We start from the raw sequence: 16,806 nt of genomic DNA, 5'->3' as shown, positions 1-16,806 counted from the left end.
CAATCCCTCACGGCTTCCCTTGGCTAGGAGAGGGAGTTCCCTGACTCCTTGCACTTCCCAGGTGAGGCAACGCCCCACCCTGCTTTGGCTCACCCTCCATGGCCTGCACCCACTGTCTAATCAGTCCCAATGAGATGAACTGGGTACCTCAGTTGGAAATGCAGAAATCACCCACCTTCTGCGTTGGTCTCACTGGGAGCTGCAGACTGAAGCTGTTCCTATTCGGCCATCTTGCCTGGGAGTCCCCCTGTATAAGGTTTTTCTAAGCTTTCCGATTCAAATAAAATGGCAATGTTACTTCCACAACCTCCTAGAAGACAAAGGCTCTTCCTAAGATTTCTATGAATCCCCAAAGACATACATTTTTGTGACCTCCATGGGCTTTGAATCCCTAGTCTCACCAAATTCAGTCTTGTTTCTGAATTCCCTTCCCCACCTCTTCTTTCCTCTGCATTCACTGATCCTAATGTGTGTACAGTAAACACACCTGATCGCTTCATTGACGCACACCCTTAGGACAACCCTGTACGGCAGATGCACCTGAATGTGTGTTCTGAGCTAGAGAATCCGAGAGTGGCCAACCTGGAGATTCATTCCTTATCTACAATAAACATCTGAGTCCCTGGCCCATCTGGTGAAACACGGGCTGTACAGGGGATTGAGGCCCTGAGTTTTGGGTTAAACGAAGGTTGCCAGGTGAAGGTTGTTGGAGGGAGGGGAGTAAGTGGAAATGCTACATAAACTGCATGACATTTGCAGGCAGTTGCGGTTTTGCTCTCCAGCCTGCAGCTACTGGGCCCTGTGGTTATCTTGTCCAGCCCGCTGTCGCTGCACTGTCTCCCTTGTGTGGAAGCCCCTAATAAGACCCCATGTCTCATTTACTGGCTCTGAGTGTCTTCTTTGGCCTCTTGAGCCTGGTGTCTTCCCTACTGAGGTTAATAGAGGTTCAGCACAATGATGTGCAACAGAGTTTTTGTGGGCTTCTTCTGATTTTGCCCAAATCACTCCCACACTGCTAGAAGGATTTACTATTTGATGCAATGGCTGGGGACTTATTTCACAGAAAAAGAACTTGTAACCTAAAAATTCCAATTCTTTTTTTATTTTTATTTCAGGATCAGGAGTACATGTGCAGGTTTGTTACCCAGGTTAACTGGTATCACGGGGGTCTGTTGTACAGATTATTTTGTCACCCAGGTACTAAACCTGGTACACAACAGTAAGGTACCAAATTTTGACAGGTTCAAAATTTCAGTGAAGGAAGTAACTGTGGATGTGGTAGAAACAGCAAGAGAACTTGAATTAGAGTGAACCTGAAGATGTGACCAGATTGCTGCAATCTCGTGATCAAATTTGAATAGATGAGGAGTTGCTTCCTATGGATAAGCAAAAAAAGTGGTTTCTTGAGATCTACTCCTGGTGAAGATGCCATGAACATTGTTGTAATGACAACAAAGGATTTAAACTATTACAGAAACTTAGTTGATAAAGCAGTGGTAGGGTACCCAACAGTACCAGGTTTAGTAACTGGGTGACAAAATAATCTGTACAACAAGATTAATATGTCTTTCTGCTCCTCTCCCTCCTCCTACCCTCCACCCTCAAAGAGGTCCCAGTGTCTGTTGTTCCCCTCTTTGTATCCATGATGTCTCCTCATTTAGCTCCCTCTTATGAGTAAGAACATGCACTATTTAGTTTTCTGTTTCTGCATTAGTTTGCTAAGGATAATGGCCTCCAGCTCCATCATGTTCCTGCAAAAGACAAGATCTTGTTCTTTCTTATGGATGCATAGTATTCCATGGGACCTATGTACCACATTTTTTATCCAATCTGTCATTGATGGGCATTTAGGTTGATTCTATGTCTTTGCTATTTTGAATAGTGCTGCAATGAACGTTTGTTTCATATATGTTTTTATGGTAGAATGATTTCTATTCCTCAGGGTATATACCTAGTAATGGGTTTGCTGGGTCAAATGGTAGTCCTGTTTTTAGCTCTTTGAGGAATCACCACACTGCTTTCCACAATGGTTGAACTAATTTAAACTCCTACTAACAGTGTATAAGTATTCCCTTTTCTCTGCAACTTTACCAGCCATCTGTTATTTTTTGACTTTTTAATAATAGCCATTCTGACTGGTGTGAGATGATATATCTCATTGTGGTTTTGATTTGCGTTTCTCTAATGATCATGATATTGACCTTTTTTTCATTTGCTTGTTGGCCACATGTATGTCTTCTTTAGCAAAGTGTCTGTTCATGTACTTTGCCCACTTTTTGTTGGAATTGTTAGTTATTTCTTGTAAATTTGTTTAAGTTCCTTATAGATGTTGGATATGAGACCTTTGTTAGTTGCTTAGTTTGCAAATATTTTCTCCTATTCTGTAGGTTGTTTACTCTGTTGATAATTTCTTTTGCTGTGCAGAAGCTCTTAGGTTTAATCAGATCACATTTGTCAATTTTTGCTTTTGCTGCAATTGCTTTTAGTGTCTTCATCATGAAATCTTTGCCCGTTCCTATATCCAGGGTGGTATTGCCTAGGTTGTCTTCCAGAGTTTTTATAGTTCTGGGCCTTACATTTAAGTCTTTAATCCATCTCGAGTTGATTTCTGTATATGGTGTGAGGAAGGAGTCCAGTTTCAATCTTCTGCATATGCCTAGTCAGTCAACCCAGCACCATTTATTGAACAAGGAGTCCATTACTCATTGCTTGCTTTGTCGAAGATCAGATGGCCATGGGTGTGTGGCCTTATTTCTAGGCTCTCTATCCCCATTCTCAAAAATCCTCCTCCACCACCATTCCCATCCCCCACAATGGGAATTTCTCCTCACCACTTTTCTCAATGGTCTAGAGACTCCAGCTAGGTTTCTTGAGCTTTCTATATCTCCCAAGACCCTCCTCACATTTACTCACATTTGAGAGCTTACAAACTGTTCAACAAAAGGCCATGTTCTCTAGGCCTCATCCTTAAGGTGACATATTAAAGACCCCAAAACACATTGTTCAGCCAAAGCATCCAGATACTTCCCCAGATGGTGTCCCCAAGTCGGAAGTGGTGGCTCAGATGATTCCACAGAGCACTGCGTGGGTAACAACTTCCTCTCTCACTCCAGAGGAACTATAAATAATTCTTGATAAAGGGTGAATTTCTTTCAACCTAAGAAAACTGATTTTTAAAAAATAAAAAGAAGAAAATAATAAAGGGTGAATTTCTAACTCTTCCTGTTGAGACATCCCTCCTGTTTCACTGCCTTCAGAAGAGTTTCTTCTTAACACTGTCATTAAATAATGTTATTTCAGCGCCCAGAAGCCTCAGCTCAGTCAACCAATTCCAGGAGCCCCATATTTAGCTTATATCGTGGGGGGATTGGGAGGGATGTCCCTGTGGCATGTCCCTATCTTCAACGGTATCATGTGTCCCTCTACCATGCTCAGACTCACTGTTTACCCACCTCCCTTTTCTCCTAACAGTTTGGAAAATCTCCTTAGGAAGATCTCACAAGAGTCAGAAGGAAGTTCTAAAACTCATTTGAGATGACTCTCACCACAAGGGTGGTGGGTGCAGGTACACTGTCAGAGAGCCAAGTACGCACGGTCTGAGGGCCAGAAATTCCCCTTGGGTGAAAGTAGGCAAAGGAGGCCTCTGAAAATTGCTCAGAAGAATCAGCACCTAGAGACACAGGATTTCTTTAAAGTTGAAGTCTTTGTTGAAAGACATGCTTGGACTGATGGAAAATCCTCACCCAGCCCACCTGCTGAGGCAGAAGCCCAAGGAGACTGGCTGACGCAGCAAAGAAATTAGGGGTACAATGGACTCCCTGGTAGAAGCTGCGTGCTATCAGGCTCTGGGGAGATTTTAAGGAAATGCAATGCAGGGCCTGGAGAAGATAATTGTAACATGTGGTTAGACACGTTCTGGAGATGTTATTACAATACTGGCAGGGCCCTGAAGCAGAGGAGCGGGAACTGACAGTCAGTCTCCCACTCTCTGCTTCAGAAGCCAGCAACTGCCTCAGAGCTTCAAATGCCTCAGTCCCTGTGGCTGGCTGCCTAACAACATTCAAACAGGTAGCTAGAAATGCAGAGGGAAATGGGGACTCGACACTAAATGTTGACTGTGTTCCAACAGATAGGAGAAATGTTGTCCTCATATGTGTGTCAAAGAACAGTTGCTGGAGACAGCGTGGGAACTGTGAGCCGGCTCCCAAAGAGTGGCCCACCCCAGACTGTCCCAAGGTGGCATGACCAGGCCTTTGGGATTCTGCCCCTGACACTCAGGGTTCAGGGGAGTGGGACAGCCCCCACCTCTGTCAGAGGGTTTCCAGCAGAGACCTACTTGGAGTCAGCTATCCTACTGATGAAGATGGGGTCAGCTATCCTACTGATAGAGATAGCTACAAATTGCCTCTTGAGAATGTGACAGATCCAGGAAAGAGCCAAGAATGTGCCAAGCACCTTCTAAGGGTGGGGGAGACAAAAGTGAAAAGAAATGCCCTCTACTCTGAAGAAGCCTGCGGTCTCCTGGAGACAGAGTTACACAATGCAAATTATAAAGCAGTAAAGTGAGATCAGTGGTTTATGCAGGTTCAGAAGCTCTCCGAGACCTGAATGGGGTATGTCAATGGCACCCTATGTTTACTCTTCAATCACTGTCTTTTCTTTCTCCCTCTCCTACTATAGTGATCATGCAGAGATGAAGTACTATACCCCAGTCAACACCACGTCCCTGCTACGGCATCATGCCTCACAGTGGCAGGTGCAGTTATCTAAGCGAAAATTAAACACAGAACACATATGTTAGTTGGAAAGTAAAAACTGAGATATTCACACCCTTGAGAAACAGGGTACATGGCAGGAATACAGAGAAGTGATTTGAAAGAGGCAACACCTAGCACAGTACTCAAACCGAAAGAGCTCTCACTCTCATTTGGAAGAGTAGATGAAAGAATGCCAGACGTGGGTCAGAGGGCAGGGCTGCTGGTTCACCTGGGCCTCTGGCACAATGTGTGGTCAGGTGGTTAACCTCCTGAGCTTCATTCCATGGTCTTTAAAATGGGAAGAGCTACACCCCCACTGCCCACCTAATTAACCTCATCAAGTTGTAGAGAAGCTCACACAGTCAATGAAGAGACAGAATATAAAACAGTGCTATCAAGTGTTGTTCAGCAGTCAGGAGCTATTGTTCCTGTGCTTCCCATTGGATGGGCATGAAGGCCATGGCAGGCCCAGCGGCAGAAGTAGAAGCTCAGGGTTAGGAGAGAAGAGTTGGCCGAGACCTCCTGCCTCTCTCTCTCAGCTCCCAGCTCATGCTGGCTCCAAGGAGTCCCCACAGTGCCCCTTCCTCCTCTGGGCCCTGGGCCCCATGCACACATCAGCAGACCAGAACCACCTCTTCCTCAAGGAGAGAGGCCTGGCCCTTCCCCAGCCTGGGCAACTTGAGCTGAGCTGCCCTGGACCATGCCCGTCTATCAGAAAATCCATTCCTGCATTACTTGACTGAGGCCACTTTGCATGGTGTAAATATCACTCAGCTGGTATGATGGTTTGAATCTTTGTCCCCTCCAAAACATATGTTGAAACTTAATCCCCAGGGTGGCAGTATTGAGAGATGGGGCTTTTAAGAGGTGCCTGGGTCCTGAGGGCTCTGCTCTCATGAATGGATGAGTGAATTCCTAGAGTCATGGTTATCATGGGAGTGGGACTGGTGGCTTTATAAGAAGAGGAAGAGAAAGCTGAGTTAGCACACTCAGCCCCCTCACCATGTAATGCCTTGTGTTACCTCAGGACTCCACAGAAAGTCACCACCAGCAAGAAGGCCCTCACCAGATGCAGCCCTTGACCTTACACTTATCAGCCTCCATAACTGTAATAAATAAATTCCTTTTCTTTACAAGTTACTCAGCTTCAGGTATTCTGTTGTAAGCAACAGAAAACAGACTAAGACACCTGGGGTGCTGCAAACCTCCACTCTGGTGTCATCTCTACCTCACTTGAGCTGTGTGACTTAGGGGTGGGCATCCAACTCTTAGGAACCCTGTTTCCATATCTGCAAATGAGGGATTTCCAAGATCAGACTTTCTCAATCTCAGCACCACTGACATTTCAGGTTAGATGATTCCATATTGTGGGAAGCTATCCTATGCATATTTAGAGTCTGGCCTTGACCCACCAGAGGCTAATAGCACACACCCACCCCCACCATGACAACCAAAAATGTTTCCAGACATTACCAAATCCCCCACAGTTGAGAACAACTAACCTAGCTGATTCCTTAGGGCCTCCAACCTGCTTGGACTTCTGCAGCCCAGGCAACTCTGCCTTCAGTACAGGCTTCTTTTGCTTGAGACAAATGCCCCCTCATATCAACCACCACCTCCTCTTTAACAACCACACCCAAAACAAAGTCATTCACCTCTCTCCTTGGGTTTCTTCAGTTACCTGCATTCTTGTATTCCATTTAAATGGTTGTCAGACATGGAAATCTGAGCAGAAAGGACTCAGCTGTCACGTCACAGGGTCCAAAGGAAAGGGGAGATTTCTGGAATGACCTTGGAATCAAGCAGGTCTGAATCTGAATCCTGGCTTTGCTATGTGTCCTTCACCAATTCACAGAATCTCTCCAAGCTTCGACTTCCTGTGTATAAAGTAGGAAAATAAAATAATTGCATGGGACCAACATGAGGATTAACTAAGTGTTGAAAGGGCCTGAGGCTGTGTCTCTTCCACAGTGGGCTCTGGATGTGTGGTCGCTCCTGCTCTGCTCTGTAGTTGTGTTGATGGCAAGGAACTCAGTGACGGGGAGTCCCTCCAGCTCTTTGACCTGACCCCTTCCTCAAACCTAAGTTGACACTGCATGGCTTTGCTCCATCTCTCTTGGCTGTGGCGGCGTGTGGCCAGAGGCCCTGGCCCATTTTCATCTGGCCTCAGCAGTAGATGCCTGGTCCACGGGCCAGCTCTCCAGTAGGAAAGCCAGTCCTCATCTTCAGAGCTCTGCCACCAACACGAAGCAATTAAGCCCATCTTCACATCGCATGGCTGCATCCGGACTAAGTGGGAAAAGCTGCTGTGGAATTCATTACTTGCTGAAAACAGAATCCTCTTAACCCTGCTTCATCTCCCTTCCTGCCCGCCCTCCCCAGTCCTCACAGTTCAGTAATTTAATAGGAAGGAACCAGAACCAACAGGAAACGGAGCTGCCTGTCTGTTTGCAATAAACACAATAGAATCTCACTTCCGAACAAATCCAGGAACACAGGCTCGGCTATGAGTCATGCCTACAGATGAAGCGTCTCCCTTCCCCACTGCAGCAACGAGGCCCTCCCCAAGGCCAGGAAAGGCATGCAGAGAAAGCACATAAGCACATGAATTCTGCAGTGTATGTGTGATTTTGGCCTGTCTGCTCGGCCTTCTCTCTGTCAGAAAACATCAGATCAGACCAATAACTTCTGGAGGCCTTGAGCAAGTTAACCACCCTATGCCTCAATGGCTCATTTGTTAAGCAGAGGTAGTAAGAGTACATTACCACATAAGGAGGTTGTGAGGATTGAGTGAGTTAATATATAAAGCACTTAGGACAGTACCTGGGATGTACTTAGTACTATATAAGTGTGCCATGTTTTTGTTGTCATCATCATTATTATTATCCACAGTCTCTGTTCCTTATTTGGGGACCCCAGAGAGAGATGAGATCCAACACAGCACTATTACCCAAGCTTTCATTATTGTAATCACAATCAAAGCCAGTGTTGATTGAGAATTGACCTTGTGTATGTTTCTTCATTCTTTATGGCCATTCTGTGTGGCTCGTTATTATCTCCACTTTATAGAAAAGAAAACAGGCTTAGGGAGTTTGGGAGACCTGTCCAAGGACACCAATAAGCAAAGGGGCCACTAGATGTCACATCCAATTTGGCTTAGGTCTCTTCACTGCAGAGCCTGAATGTCACTGGGTGGCGTGGCCTGCATTTCCCAGCACTTCCAGAAATTTCTGAAACACAGAGCACATTTCTTACCACAATGGGGTTGCAAACAACAGAAAGTGGTTTTGCCCTAACTGAAGCAAAAAGGGATGTCAGGGCAGGAGAGGCTCTGGGAATCCACTGGAAGGCTGGGACCCGGGCCTGGATGCTACTAGGGGGCACAGACACTTCCTGGAGACAGGAAGAACAGAAATGGTCCTACTGCAGGAGCGGTCCTAAAGACAGTGGACAAAAGGTAATTATCCCAAAGGACCCCAAGGCACTGTTAGGAATGAGACATGGATGCCAGAGGGCCCGAAGGCATGCGTGCCAGCACCACGAGGCTTCCAAGAGTTTTCACATCACGGCACACGAGGAAAAGAGTGAGTCCTCTAATGAGGGGTAAGTCAAGTTACCTTGGGTGTGACAGAGCTAAATAAGAATCCTAATGTGCTAGAGTTTGAAGGAATCTTGGAATTATCTCATCTAGCCTCCCCCTCTCCCCTTTTATTTACAGACAAGGAAAGAAAAAATGGTAGGTTAAGAGAACCGCACCACATGTTGGTGGTAGAGCCAGGACAAACAAAGGACTCTGCAGCCCATCAGCGACTCTTCCACTAAAATACTAATGATCTCCCACTATCCAGAAGCATTGCCACCCTTTCCAAACAGCAAGTCAGGCCCCCGTGCAGTCCCGGAGATCTTTCTGGGGTCTGGAAAATCAGGTCATTCACCTACTCTAGGGCCTCCCTTTCCTGAGCAGCCAGCCAGAGATGCCCTTAGGGGAGGCAGAGAACCATAGAGAAAGGGGTAGTTCAGCCAGCCTCGAGACACCTGTCCACACACATTGGATCTGAATGGGAAGAAGAGTGTTGCTCATGCCTTTCCCCTTCTCCAGCTCCCTCCCAGCCTCCTGTGATCCTTTGCTGTATCCTCCCATCCCTGAAGGGGTCCTCAATATTCACTGTAACCAGACTTCCCAGTATTCTGATGTGGGGGAGTCTGGAGTCGGCTGAGACACACCTGGGTGTCACACTCAGATAAAGATGGCTCTGTCTGTTCTTGGTCTTTTGAGTTGTGACATCTGGACTGCCATTGCTAGTGCTCTAATTTAGAATTTGCATCCCCGCAGAGGCAAACATAAGGAACAAGGGGCCAGCAGGGGTGTGGGGATGGGGTACAATATGTGCTTCCAGGTGCTAGAGGGGTGGCCCTTGCCAAAAAAAAAATAATAAATGCTAGTTTTTGCAAATTCTAGCCAGCTATGTGCCTATAAGGAATGTGGGCACAACCATATATGACATCACCCAGGGGCATCATTAACCTGTTGATTCCATGCACTCCTTGTTTATATACTAAGTCAGGGTCATGCAGATGAAAGTCTACAAATACGGTACAGCGTATCCTGCCCAGGTGATGGGTGCACCAAAATCTCACAAATCACCCCTAAAGAACTTACTCAAGTAACCAAACACCACCTGTTCCCCAATAACCTATGGAAATTTAAAAAAAAAGTTACATATCACCTAGTCAAACCTCTGGATGGGGAAGAAAATTCATTGCCCCAACTGATTTATAAAAAGCTTCTAAGGCCAGGCATGGTGGCTCATACCTGTAATCCCAGTACTTTGGGAGGCCAAGGCAGGTGGATCAACTGAGGTCATGAGTTCAAGACCAGCCAGACCAACATGGCAAAATCCCACCTCTGCTAAAAATACAAAAAAAAAAAAATTAGCCAGGAGTGGTGGTGCACACCTGTAGTCCCAGCTACTCAGCAGGCTGAGGCAGGAGAATGGTGTGAACCCAGGAGGCGGAGCTTGCAGTGAGCTAAGATCGTGCCACTGCACTCAGCCTGGGCGACAGAGTGAGACTCTGTCTCAAAAAAAAAAAAAAAACCACTTCTGAGAGTGTTGATGCTGCTACCAAAAAAATGGCTTAGACAAGAGCAGACTTCTGCTGAGAAGGCAGAAAGTAATTAATACACTGCTCTTCCTCCTTTGCAAATGCAGTAAAGCTTGTGTTCCCATATATTAAAATGGGGCACTCTTCAAAATTTTCAAGATCATCACAAGCAATAAAACACTGAGACACTGTCACAGATGGGAGGAAGCTAAGGACCTCTGACAACTACACACAACGTGGGATCCCAGATCGGTTCCTGGAACAGAAAAAAAGACATTCGTGGAAAAGCTGGTGAATTCTGAAGTCTGTAATTAATAGTATTGTACCAAAAATGGTGAACAGCAAGGCAAGCTGGATGAACGGCATTTGGGAATTCTGCACTACCTTTATAACTTTCCTGAAAATTCAAACTAAAAAGTTAAAGTAGGGAAAGGATCTCAGATAGGGCAAAGGATGGACCACCGCTTGGTACTAAGCCCAGCATGGGTGTGAAGGGAAGCCTTGGATGAGGCACATTTAAGAGCAAATCTAGCTCAACCTCACTCAGGCCTTGAACATTCAGAAACACTTTGGCAGAAATGCCAGAGAAAGGAAGCAAAGCAATTGCCGAGAGTTACTCGAGTTAACAAGCAGCACCAGCAACCCAGGAGAGATCATGGGGACTTATCTCATCCTTGTGAAAATACGAAGCAAAAAAAAAAACATCAGGCTGGGCCAGCTTGGGTGGTAAGCTCCCAGATTTAAAAAAAGAAGAAAAAACGAAAAAAAAATTCTGTGATATTTAATAAAGGAAAACCTTAAAATTTTAAAGTATTAAAAAGGGAGCCAAGCGGTCAGGCAAACAAAGGGTGGAGAGGGGACAAAGATAAGCACCGCTGTCCTCTGGTCACAGGGGAGCAGAAATCAATCCAACTGCACAAACCAACTCCCTGGAAGCCAAGCATGCCCTTGACAAGTCCAACTCACCCTTCTGAGGCTCCCTACGGGGTTGACTGGTGGTAAATATCATGACTGCACAGCGCCCCACGTGGTGAGCAGGCTGATTCTTGCATAGGGGCTCCCCTGGCTGTACATCTAGAGCTTGGAAAATCGCAAAACCCCACACACTCCCCACCTACAATCTGCAGCCACCTCTTGGCTGAGCTCACCCAAAATACTTTCAGCTGAAAAGCAAAGGGAGCAAAAACTCCAAGAGGTAGTCTTAGCATCCAGGACACATCGCAGAGTCTGTAAGCTTTGACTCTCGGTTTTTCTTCTTTTTCCACACATTTATTTGTTCATCCAGCAGCTGCGTAACTGCCCAATGGGTTCACCTTGCCCGTTGCCTAGACACAGCTGATATATCAAGACAGGGGAATTGCAATAGAGGAAGAGTAATTCACTGCAGAGCCTGCTGTGTGGGAGACCGGAGTTTTATTATTACTCAAAGGATCAGAGTTTTTAAGGACAATTTGGTGGGTAGGGGAAAGCCAGTGAGCCAGGAGTGCTGATTGGTTAGGTAGGAGATGAAATTATAGGAAGCTGAAGCTGTCCTCTTGTGCTGAGTCAGTTCCTGGGTGGCGGCCACAAGATCAGATGAGCCAGTTTATCAATCTGGGTGGTGTCAGCTGATCCGTCAAGTGCAGGGTCTGCAAAATATCTCAAGCAGTGATCTTAGGAACAGTTTAGGGAGGCTCAGAATCTTGTAGCCTCCAGCCACATGATTGCTAAACCATAATTTATAATCTTGTGGCTAAATTATTAGTCCTACAAAGGCAGTCTAGCGCCCAGGCAAGAAGGAGGTTTGTTTTGGGAAAGGGCTGCCATCGTCTTTGTTTTAAACTAGAAACTAAGTTCCTCCCTAAGTTAGTTCAGCCTACACCCAAGAAGGTACAGCACAGCTTAAAGGTTAGAAGCAAGATGGAGTCAGTTAAGTGAGATCTCTTTCACTGTCTCAGTCATTATTTTGCAAAGGCAGTTTCAGCTGCACAAGCTGCTTCTCAGAATTCTTGCAGATTTGATCTTCTTAACTTCATTAACTAGCCTGCCAAGTTATGCCATTAGATATGAGTTCTAAATTTCTTTTCAAAGAATCAATATGTCAGTATATTCAATTCTTTGCCTTCTACTTTTAATCTTCATCATAAAGCAATCTTTTTCTATTACCTGCTCCACCCTCATTTCAATCACCTGCTCCAACCTGACTCATTCCGATTACCTGCTCCACCCTGACATTCTAATTACCTGCCACCTGCTCTGCCCTGACTCATCCTCCTCACCGCATAACCATTTTTTCCTGCCAAACCACTTGCCGCCGTCATGCTCTTTAAATTAGCCAATCAGAATTACTTTAGCCTGTGCGGTCTAACCCTAGCCAACAGGGGAACAACACAGCAGCAGGGGCCACAGCGCCTCAGGGATAAGAACACCTTTCCCTCCCTTGGCGCTCACCATTGCTCCATCTGTAAGGACTCACCTTTCTATAGAAGTACATTGCCTTGCTGAGAATTAGAAAGAAAATTTTACATTCAAGTGCTATTTCTTTTGCGGCACCAAAACGTTATAATACCCATCTCAGAGTTAAGGAAGCCGATGGTCAGTAATGTTAGTTAAGCTCAGGTGACTAACAAGGGGCAAAGTTGGGGCAAAAATAGGTCAAACTTGAGGGCCAAAATTGTGTCCTCAACATCATAGTAGTGAATTGCTTACCATGTGTAAGGCTATGGGAGAATATAGAAAACTTTTTTTTTAATGGTCCCTGTCCTCAAACAGATAAACACAGAGACCAAAAATGCCCACATATAATTCAATCGAATAAACATTTATTAATAATTAAATCTAAATGATAGAAGTGGGACATGAAATTGCAATAGAAGTTTAAATGGATTCTTAAACTATAAGGGGCATGCTCTAAGAAAAAAGTTAACATACAATTAAAATTCCAAATTATTTTGGCAAAACTGGAGGGACATGATCACTATTTCACTTGTGTAATTGTTGGAGATATATGTTTAACTATGTATGTTACATGTAAACACAGTAGAATATGAATTTATATTAGAACTTCTAATTCACTGGAGAAGAAGAAAAACGAATAAACTTTATCAACCTAACAAAAATAAGTAAAGCAGAAATGAGGGAACCAATAGAAACTGTAATAAACAGAAAGCATAAAATTAAATGGCAGGAGTGAGACCAAACCTCCTGGATGACAAATTCATGTGAGAGGGTTAAATTCCACTATGAAATGATACAGGTCCTTGGGGATGGGTTGGAAAAACAAAAATCCAATTAAATGCAATTTATAAGAGATGGACCTAAAACAAAATGACACAGGGAAGGTGAAAACAATTGGATAAGCAAACATGTATCAGACAAAAGCAAACAAAAGGAAACACGGATAGAGATATTAAGGGCTAAGAATAGAATGTTAGGCCAAAAATTTAAACAGTTTAAAGGAAGGATATTCTTAATGATAAAAGGGCACTCCATGAAGAAGTAGCTATAGTCATGAAAAATGTATGCAGTGAACAATCTACAATGCAAAGGCTCTTAGAAATGCAAGGCAAATTCAATTTAAAAAAAAAAAAGCACAGTGAGAATCCAAAACATCACTCTTCAAATTCTGTAGATTAAACAGACAAAAGAAGGAACAAGTATAGACATCATTTTGGCAACATAATTATCAATCCTGATTTAATAGATATGTAGAAAGAGAACCATGTACACTAAAGAGGAAAATATATTCTTTTTTTTTTTTTTTTTTTGAGAGAGTCTTGCTCTGTCGCCCAGGCTGGAGTGCAGTGGCGCGATCTTGGCTCACTGCAAGCTCCACCTCCCAGGTTCACGTCATTCTCCTGCCTCAGCCTCCCGAGTAGCTGGGACTACAGGTGCCTGCCACCACGCCCAGCTAATTTTTTTGTATTTTTAGTAGAGACGGGGTTTCACCGTGTTAGCCAGGATGGTCTCGATCTCCTGACCTTGTGATCTGCCCGCCTCAGCCTCCCAAAGTGCTGGGATTACCGGCGTAAGCCACCGCGCCAGGCCCCAGAAAATATATTCTTTATTCCCATAGAAGACTTAAAAATAGGGACCATGTACTTAACTACATATGTTATTTTCTAAAATGTTAGTATTTTACAGGTCATGCTAATTGACTATAATTATACAAATTCAGAAGCTAATAATTAACAGATAAGCAAACAAAAAATTTTAATCATTGGGGAAACCTGAAAATTATCCTTTAAATAACTGGGGAATTTTTTTAATTATTAGAAATAAAATGACAAAATTGTCAGGCACAGTGGCTCAAGCCTGTAATCCCAGCTACTTGGGAGGATAAGGTGGGAGGATCACTTGGGCTCAGGAGTTTTAGATCAGCCTGGGCAACAGAGTAAGATCCCATCTCTAAAGAAATAAAACTAAAAAAATTAGCCAGATGTGGTGGTGCATGCCTGTGGTCCCAGGTGCCCGGTAGATTGAGGTGTAAGGATAGCTTGAGCCTAGAAGTTCAAGGCTGCAGTGAGCTATAATCACACTACTGCACTCCAGCCTAAGTGAAAGAGCAAGACCTTGGTCTCTAAAAAGAAAAAAAACAAAAAAGATAAAATTATTTAGGGCTAACAAAAATTAGATTACTTCTTTTCAAATTCTTTGGGATATGGCTAAACCCATACTTAGAGGAAAATTCAGTCTTAAATTATTTATTAATAACTATCAGAAAGATTTTTAAAGGAATTACATAAGTAACGAGCACATGAGAAAATACTCAACATCGTTAATCTTCAGAGAAATTTAAACCATGATAAAATACCGCTACATACCTGCTTAAATTGATAAAATGAAAAACACATCACGTAATGGAAAAGATAGACACCATCGAAGGGGATGTTGAGTAACCAGAACTCTCGTACTTATTGGTAAGAATGTAAAATGGTTGTAACCAACTTTGGAGAACTGTTTGGCAGTTTCTTAATAAGTTAAATGTACATCTACCCTATAAGGTTGAAATTTTACTTCTAAGTTTTTGTGATTTAATTATTTTAAAGTGTTTAGAATGGGGCCTGGTACACAGTATAGGGTCAATAACTAATAGCCTTTATTATTTCAAAAGAAAGGAGTCTGTGGCTTATACTCCAGGTGATTTGGTAAAGTCAAGCTCTTGTTCCCTATTAGAAGGTCTTGTAGTTTAATGATGAGATCACTTATCCAGTAGTGTGAGCACCTCAACCTCACTAGGAGACTTTACTTCTGTCTTTTTCTATGAACAGTAACAGAAAACATCTTAACAGGGATAATACCCACTAGGCCATCTGAGCCAGAAAACAGGTGTAAAACCTAAATGTCCTATTGCCATTTCCTCCAATCTCCTTTCCCAAAACGCAGGGACCAGCTGAAGGCAGAAGATCAATGCTGAGGGGCACTGACAAGTCCCTTGCTTATCTGCAAGCTGAAAACATTTCACCCATGCCCTTATCTGTGAATATCCATCCATGGAGGGCAGCACGATGTAGAGAAAGCAGCAGGTGCTTGGGTGGAGTCCACCCGGGTCTGAATTCCAGCACTGTGGCCTGGGCCAGTCCCTGCACCACCTTCCCCACTGGGAAAACCAAGAGGATGACAGGCACCTGAGATATTTCACCCAAAGCAGCCTCCAGGACATGGCTTGTGATACATTTTAATTCTGTTGTTTAGTCAGATCTTTCTCAGTTGCAAGCATCTCCTTTGAAACTTTAATTGCCTGTATTGTTTGAATTTTGCTTACAATGAGCATGTATCACTATATAATCAGAAGAAACAACAAAGATATTCCCTCTACATGAGGGAAAAAAACACAATTACTCTGGACAAATAACCTTCTAAGCATTGATCAGCTAACCCCTTAATGAGGCAGACTGGATAAGGGTGTATGGGATGGGCGGGCAACGAAAACTGTCAGCAATAATAACACCACAACCTTACAGTTGCATAACACTTGTCCATATACAAGGCACCTTCAAGCATGTGATTTTGATTTGTTCTAACAACAAAGCAGCACAAGCTCTTCTTCCCTCCAGGTATCTGCCCTCCCCTCCCTTACTGCAGGGTTCTGTGGCCCCATCAGAGAAGCTGTCAGTGGCTGTTTCAATAGACACAACTTTTTCTCCATTACGCCATCTTCCATCCTGCCCTGTATTCATCCAGAGCACTGATCACTACCTGAACCTAAATACACAGAGATCTATATTTATATCTTTATTTATTTATCTAGATAAATCTAGCACCTGGTATGTGTTAAGAATTAAAGAAAGAGGAAAGAAACATGAAAGGTGGCTCAACAGTCAAGGACAGGTTTATTTTAGAGAAAGCAAACCTGAGAGTGGCTTCTGGCCGAGTTAGGTCAGAGCCCACTCTCTTACAGACTAAGAGATTTTAAGGATTCAGGGTGGGAGAGTTTGTCAGAGGCTTGTACTGCTTCTGTGTCTCTTTGTTGTGCTTCTCTGGGAGGGAGCGTTTTGTGTCTGTTCTCATACATCTTTCTGCAGTTGCAGGCATACCCCTGAGCCTGCTTTTAGTTTCTCTATCTTAGGGCATCCTGAAGGGAAAGGAATGTGCTTATTAAGGCCCACTGTTTTACTCGGGCCCATTGTATGAGGGTGAAGTTTGGCAGTTACCCAAGAGACTTTCCCCCCACCTCCCTCTGTGCCCAAGCTATCTTATCTGTGTTTTACTGTCTGCTTTTTCTGGTTGCTTGTTGTTAGAAGAGAAGTGATTTCCTTGAAATGCATGAGGCTAGTAAGGGAGCTGGAACTTAAAGTGGCAGTGTTTATCTGAGATGACGGTGCTCCTGCTCTGTCAGTACGTATGTAGCCTATCTCCCCTACCAGAATGCAAGCTCTGGGAGATATAGAATTGTGTCTGTCTTACTTGCTGTTGTATCACCAGGGGTACACAGTAGGCACTCAGTAAATCTGCATTGTGTGAATGA

General features: G+C 44.0%; 1 long non-coding RNA gene across 1 annotated transcript; it reads right to left on the bottom strand.

The window, feature by feature from the left end:
• Window positions 1-1,108: 1,108 nt before the first annotated feature.
• LOC115838400 lies at window positions 1,109-11,278 on the bottom strand. Its single transcript, XR_004033413.1, has 3 exons — window positions 11,009-11,278; window positions 6,439-6,634; window positions 1,109-3,166 (listed from the first exon to the last, which is right to left on the bottom strand). It is a non-coding gene; the product is annotated as an uncharacterized LOC115838400 (long non-coding RNA).
• Between the last annotated feature and the right edge of the window lie 5,528 nt (window positions 11,279-16,806).

Source organism: Nomascus leucogenys, chromosome 14 (genome assembly GCF_006542625.1).
Source record: "Nomascus leucogenys isolate Asia chromosome 14, Asia_NLE_v1, whole genome shotgun sequence".
Taxonomy (NCBI): Eukaryota; Metazoa; Chordata; class Mammalia; order Primates; family Hylobatidae; genus Nomascus; species Nomascus leucogenys.
Note: the sequence above shows the minus strand (reverse complement) of the source record. Positions and strands in the feature narration are given on the sequence as shown.